Raw genomic sequence first — 6,938 nt, 5'->3', positions numbered from 1 at the left:
AATTGTTCATTTCACAAAACTACAAAATCACTTAACAGTACATGTTGAATGACAAAAAAAATTAAGTATCTTAAGGAGGATTTATTTAGTTGGGGTCAGAGAAATACGTAACCATTTTAAGAGCTGCATCATGTAACCTGTACTCAAAATGCATGCTACTTCACAGCTTAGAACATAAAATATGCATGTATGCTAATCAGATGTAATGCATATTTGAGATTTTCTGGTAAAAACTCTGTTTGGTAAAGTATTCAGAGGATAATGGTAGCTTTTAGAAAAGAAAGTGAAAGTTGCTGAGTCTTGTCCAGCTCTTTGTGACCCCATGGATTATACAGTCCATGGAATTCTCCAGGCCAGAATAATGGAGTGGGTAGCCTTTCCCTTCTCCAGGGGATCTTCCCAACCCAGGGATCGAACCCAGGTCTCCCACATTGCAGGCAGATTCTTTACCAGCTGAGCCATCAAGGAAGCCGTTATCAAATGACTGCACCCATAGGCAGCTTCCCAGGTGGCACTACTGGTAAAGAACCTGCCTGCCAATGCAGAAGCCAGGAGACGTGGATTTGATCCCTGGGTCAGGAACATCCCCTAGAGAAGGAAATGGCAACCCACGCCAGTATTCTTGCCTGGAAAATCTCATGGACAGAGGAGTCTGGAGGGCTATAGTCCATAGCGTTGCAAAGAGTGAGATACGACTTAAGTGACTTAGCACACATGCATTTCTTCTTTACTTGAGCCTTTTTTTTTTTTTTTTTTTTTTGCTGCGCAGCTTGTGGTATCTTTATTCACCAACTAGGGATCAAACCCAAGCTCCAGCAGAAGTGCAGAATCCTAACCTCTAGACCACCAGGGAATTCCCAAGCCATCTTTATCACTAACCCCAGAAGTTTTGTCAGTTGACAAAAGGAGATGAGAAATGAATTTTCATTGGTGAAATAACTGGTGCTGGGACATAGAGACTGGTTTAAAGAAGTGGTCCCTTAAGCTTCACCCAGTATCTTGTGTTTGCTGCTTTTGGGAGAGTCTGACCCTTAATCTCAGATTAACTGAATTCCACTGCTAGAAAACAGTCACATTTTCCTGAACTGGCTATTTCCTGCAAAATACTTTCAGGATATACAAAAGGACTGAGAGCAGAGTCTTTCCCTTCCTACAGAAGAAGCCAATGCTAGTTTGCTGACAAATATTTGTACACATAGCAGAATTCAGTCTGAGATCCACTTTCATTGTGAAGCATTACCTGGTAGGGAGGTGGGGAGACCTGGAGTTCTGATCCATCTCCAACTTGTCTCATCAACCAAAGGAACCAAATATTTGTCAATGATAAATTGGTGGGTTCACTTGGTGGGTTCACAGCAATCCTATAAACAAAGAAACTTTAGATTAATGGCTACGAATGACTGCAGGGAGTATTTGGTAACAAAACACTTACCCTGAGCATATCAGGGGTGAAGAATTCACAGTGGGCTGCAGTGCTCTTGTGTACTCAGTTGCACAAGACTCAGATGTTATTAATTATTAACCTGCTGAATCACTGGGAAAGCATGAGTCACTCGCGCTGCAGGCATTTCAAAGGGCTGCCTCCTTCCTGAAGTTGACCATAGACTCATTGGTCCTTGTTTAGAGTTGCCAAGGCAAATGCTTATCGCCAAGTCATAATAACATTAAAACATCTGCTCCACGTCCTCATTCCTCACCTAGAGGCTATCAGAACGCTACCAGTTCTACAGATTCCACAGGAAGTCATTTAGAGAGGCTGCCTTTGAAATTTACCGTTATCATTTTCCCTCCACACACACAACAAACTTCTGAAAGACAATGAAAACCTTGAGCTCTTTTCGCAGCGCTTAATGTTTTGCTTGACTGATTTTATAGACACCTTTTATTACGCTCGACTCTTTCATCTCACCCATCTGCTCCAAGAAAACATACTTGCTTCTCTAAAGGGGAACATCCATGTTCCCTACGACATTTTTCTTTAACTAGAGAAAGACAAGATTATGGTTTTACCACTGAACTTTTATAAGTTTTCAAATCAGGTCTTCTACATAAATGTTTAACAGAAAAGTAACAACTCTGTACATAAAATTCTACTTCTGGATGAAGTGTGCAATACATTTTTCAGTTAGACCTTAATATTGGTGTAGCATTTGCCAATTTGCAGAATCTCTCTACACACACACACACACACACACACACACGGTATTATCTGTTTCTCATCAAAACGACATTATGCTGGGGAGAGGGATAAATTAGGAGTTTGGAATTAACACACACACAACCATACAGGTAATCAACAAGGACCCACTGTATAACGCAGGGAACTCTACTCGATATTCTGAAACCCAAATAAGAAAAAAAAAAAATGGAAAAAGAATAGGAATATATATATACGTATAGCTGACTCTCTTTGCTGTACACGTTAAGCTAATATAATACTGTAAATCAACTATACTCCAATATAACATAAAAATTAAAACAGACAGAAAATTAAATAAAAAATAAACCCACACGAGGCACCATTCCTTTGGTGAAGTGGCCGAGACGGCGCACACGTGCTGCGCTGGAGGGGGAATCTGTGAGCCTAGCCGGGTTAGGCGTCTTCCCCTCTAGGGGCTGCATGAGGCCCACTCCGGCCCTCAGGAGTTGTGCTGATGGTGTTGAAGGCTCTGAGACGGTTCAAGGGATTCACGCCTGAGAGATGCAGGAAGTCAGAACTCCCCAGCTTTTTAGACCTCGACCCAGGAGGCTCTCCCAGTACCACCCATTGCAGCTTTGACCCCCACGGCCAACTGGCTAAGTGTCCGGCACCTGCCGGCGCTTTGGGGAGAGTGACAAGGCCAGCGAGCTCGCCACTACATGAACACACTGCTGGAAGGACCCACAGAGCTCACGCGAGATCCGTGCAGGGCGCCACATAGCACGTAAGCGACGCTTGACGCAGAGCGGCTCCGGGCTTGGGCCAGCAGCTGTTGGAAAACTCCGCCTGGTACCAGAAGCAGCGCCTGGTGGGTTTACTAGCGGCAGTGAGCGGCCACTTCCCCCTGAGCACGCACCTCCACAGGTGGAGCATGCTGACTCGCCTCAAGAGCCCCAAAGGTAGGAGTTTGGCAGTTTTTAAACCAGGTGCTCCAGGCCTCTGATTTCTCCTCCCTGTTCCTGCGTTATGGATGTCAGGTCTAGCTGGGTGGATATGATCAGATGGGAAGCACCATATCTGGGTCAAGTTCATCTGCCAGTTGAGTGGCAAAGATGTATTTGGAATCTCTGTTCCTCTAATTACAACTGAAAACTGGTAAAGTCCGCTGGCAATGCTGTTTGGCTGAACAGAGATAAGACATCTCCATTTAAATGGTATTAATTTTTTGTCAAGCAGCAGAATAATTGAATAGTAGGTCCCTGAAGGAGAAGGTAATGGTAACCCACTCCAGTACTCTTGCCTGGGAAATCCCATGGACGGAGGAGCCTGGTAGGCTGCAGTCCATGGGTTCACGAAGAGTCAGACACGACTGAGCAACTTCCCTTTCACTTTTCACTTTGATGCACTGGAGAAGGAAATGGCAACCCACTCCAGTGTTCTTGCCTGGAGAATCCCAGGGACGGGAGCCTGGTGGGCTGCCATCTATGGGGTCGCACAGAGTCGGACACGACTGATGTGACTTAGCAGCAGCAGCTAAGGCCCTTGCAGAGGTTGACCACATAATGCAGCTGTATGTCAAAGGGCCAAAAAAGCAAGATCCTAAGAGAAAACTTGCTGCAGAATTCAGAAAACTTGTTCTTGGACAAGGACTCTGAACTCTGCTCAAAGGTACACACAAGCCCTTTAGAAGTATAGATGCACTGGAAGCCATGTCTGACCTAGAGTTAAAAGAGTTTTGAAAGAACATTCATTTTCTGAATTCTTCATTGTGGACTGAGCGTCGTAGATTTGCTGCAAAGCAAATGCCATTTCTGATGAGTCATGAGGATATGAGATGGTCACAGGAGGTGGAGTCAGAGTATATCACAGTAACAAATGCTGAGAGCTGGTTTTGGTTGTTGGACCCTGTATCCTTGAGAATGGCCTTTCCTTACTTAAAATGAGGGAAAAAAAAAAATCCACACTATGCAATTGCTTCAGCTATGATGAAAAATCCTTCTGATGGTTCAGTTTTATCCATCATTCATTCTCAAGACATAGGAACTTATACCTTGGCTTATGGAAATCCAAAACAGTATGGAGCATACTGGAGGCCTGACAGTGTGAGTTACTTGGTTACTTATATAGATTGGTTATGTTTGTGTAATAGTGTGCTATTTTATTTCCTAATCCTTGAACATTGAGGACTACAATAGAAAAGCATGAGTTCCAGGGTTAATCTCTTTCAATAATAGTTTTTTTGTGAAAAACTAAATGCTGCCTTTCCCACTCTGTTCCCTCTTTTGGAGACAAGGAAGAGCAGTGAAAAAGAGGTATAACATGGAATTGTGGATACCTTTTTTAAAAATTTATTTTTTATTGAAGGATAATTGCTTTACAGAATTTTGCTGTTTTTTGTCAAACCTCAACATGAATCACCCCTCCCGTTTGAAACTCCCTCCCCATCTCACCCATCTAGGTTGATGCAGAGCCCCTGTTTGAGTTTCCTGAGCCATACAGCAAATTCCTGTTGGCTATCTATTTTGCATATGGTAGTATAAGTTTCCATGTTACTCTTTCCGTGCATCTCACCCTCTCCTCCCCTCTCCCCACGTCTATAAGTCAGATTTCTATGTCTGTTTCTCCATTGTTTCCCTGTAAATAAATTCTTCAGTACCATTTTTCTAGATTCCATATACGTGTGTTAGAATATGATATTTATCTTTTATTCCTGACTTACTTCATTCTGTATAATCAGTTCTAGGTTCATCCACCTCATTAGAAATGACTCATATGTGCTCCCTTTATGACTGAGTAATATTTCATTGTGTGTAAACTTTATCCATTCATCTGTTGATGGACACTGAGGTTGCTTCCATGTTCTAGTTATTGTAAATAGTGCTGAAATGAACAATGGGATACATGTGTCTTTTTAAATTTTGGTTTCCTCAGGGTGTATACCTAGGAGTGGGATTGCTGGGCCATATGGTGGTTTTATTCCTAGCTTTTTAAGGACTCTCCATACTGTCTTCCATAGTGGCTGTATCTATTTATATTCCCACCAACAGTGCAAGAGCGTTCCCTTTTCTCCACACCCTCTCCAGCGTTTATTGTTTGTAGACTTTTTGATGATGTTCATTCTGACTAGTGTGAAGTGATACCTCATTGTAGTTTTGATTTGCATTTCTCTAATAATGAGTGATGTTGAGCATCTTTTCATGTGTTTATTAGCCATCTGTGTGTCTTCTTTGGAGAAATGTCTGTTTAGGTCTTTTCCCCACTTTTTGATTGGGTTGTTTTTCTAGTATTGAGTTGTATGAGCTGCTTGTATATTTTGGAAATTAATCCTTTGTCAGTTATTTCCTTTGCTAATACTTTCTCCCATTCTGAGGGTTTGTCTTCTCACCTTGCTTATAGTTTCCTCTGCTGTGCAAAAGCTTTTAAGTTTAACCATGTCCCACTTGTTTACTTTTGTTTTGATTTCTATTACTCTAGGAGGTGGGTCATAGAGGATGTTGCTTTAATTTATGTCATCGAGTGTTCTACCTATGTTTTCCTCTAAGAGTTTTATAGTTTCTGGTCTTACATTTAGGCCTTTAATCCATTTTGAGTTTATCTGTGTGTATGGTATTAGGAAGTGTTCTAATTTCATTCTTTTACATGTAGCTCTCCAGTTTTCCCAGCACCATTTATTGAAGAGGCTATCTTTGCCCCATTGTATATTCTTGCCTCCTTTGTCAAAAATAAGGTACCCATAGGTGCATGGGTTTATTTCTGGACTTTCTCTCTTGTTCCATTGGTCTACATTTTTTTATACCTATTCTATGTTTTTATACCAGTAGGATACTGTCTTGATGACTATAGCTTTGTAGTGTAATCTGAAGTCAGGAAGGTTGATTCTGCCAGCTCCATTCTTCTTTCTCAAGACTGCTTTGGCTGTTCGGGGTCTTTTGTGTTTCCATATGAACTGTGATTTTTTTTTGTTCTAGTTCTGTGAAAAATGCCATTGGTAATTTGATAGGGATCGCATTGAATCTATAGATTGCATTTGGTAGTATAGTCATTTTCACAATATTGATTCTTCCTACCCAGGAACATGGAATATCTCTCCATCTGTTTATGTCATCTTTGATTTCTTTCATCAGTGCCTTATGACTTTCTGTGTATAGTCCTTTTGTCTCCTTAGGTATTTAATTTTTTTGTTGTAATTGTGAATGGGATTGATTCCTTAATTTCTCTTTCTGATTTTTCATTGTTAGTATATAGGAATGCAAGTGATTTCTTTGTATTGATTTTGTATCCTGCAACTTTGCTAAATTCACTGATTAATGCTAGTAATTTTCTGATACTAGTTTTAGGGTTTCTGTGTACAGTATCATGTCATCTGCAAACAGTGAGAGCTTTACTTCTTCTTTCCCAGTCTGTATTCCTTATTTCTTTTTCTTCTCTGATGGCTATAGCTAGGACTTCCAGAACTATGTTGAATAATAGTGGTGAAAATGGACACCCTTGTCTCGTTCCTGATCTTAGGGGGAATGCTTTCAGTTTTTCACCATTGAGAATAGTATTTGCTGTAGGCTTTTCATATATGGCCTTTACTATGTTGAGGTAGGTTGGAGTTGTGGATACTTTTAATCAGGTGTATATCTCATTGGATTTTTTTGTTGTTCAGAAAGCAAATGCAGTTTTCTGTAAAAAAAAGGAGAAAAGTCAGAAACCATAGTTGGCATTAGAAGTTACAGTAGAAATAGTTTCTTTTCAGGGAAAAGAAAAATCAGTACTTGACTCTCCAGAAAATTCCTAATCAATTTTCCAGTCC

General features: G+C 41.0%; 1 pseudogene; it reads left to right on the top strand.

Annotated features, from left to right (window-relative positions):
• Positions 1 to 2,859: 2,859 nt before the first annotated feature.
• On the top strand, positions 2,860 to 4,022 carry LOC114109418 (tyrosine--tRNA ligase, mitochondrial-like; annotated as a pseudogene).
• The last annotated feature ends 2,916 nt before the right edge of the window (positions 4,023 to 6,938 follow it).

This window comes from Ovis aries, chromosome 19 (genome assembly GCF_016772045.2).
Source record: "Ovis aries strain OAR_USU_Benz2616 breed Rambouillet chromosome 19, ARS-UI_Ramb_v3.0, whole genome shotgun sequence".
Lineage (NCBI taxonomy): Eukaryota > Metazoa > Chordata > Mammalia > Artiodactyla > Bovidae > Ovis > Ovis aries.
The sequence above is the reverse complement of the archived record's forward strand: the minus strand, read 5'-3'. Positions and strand labels throughout refer to the sequence as shown.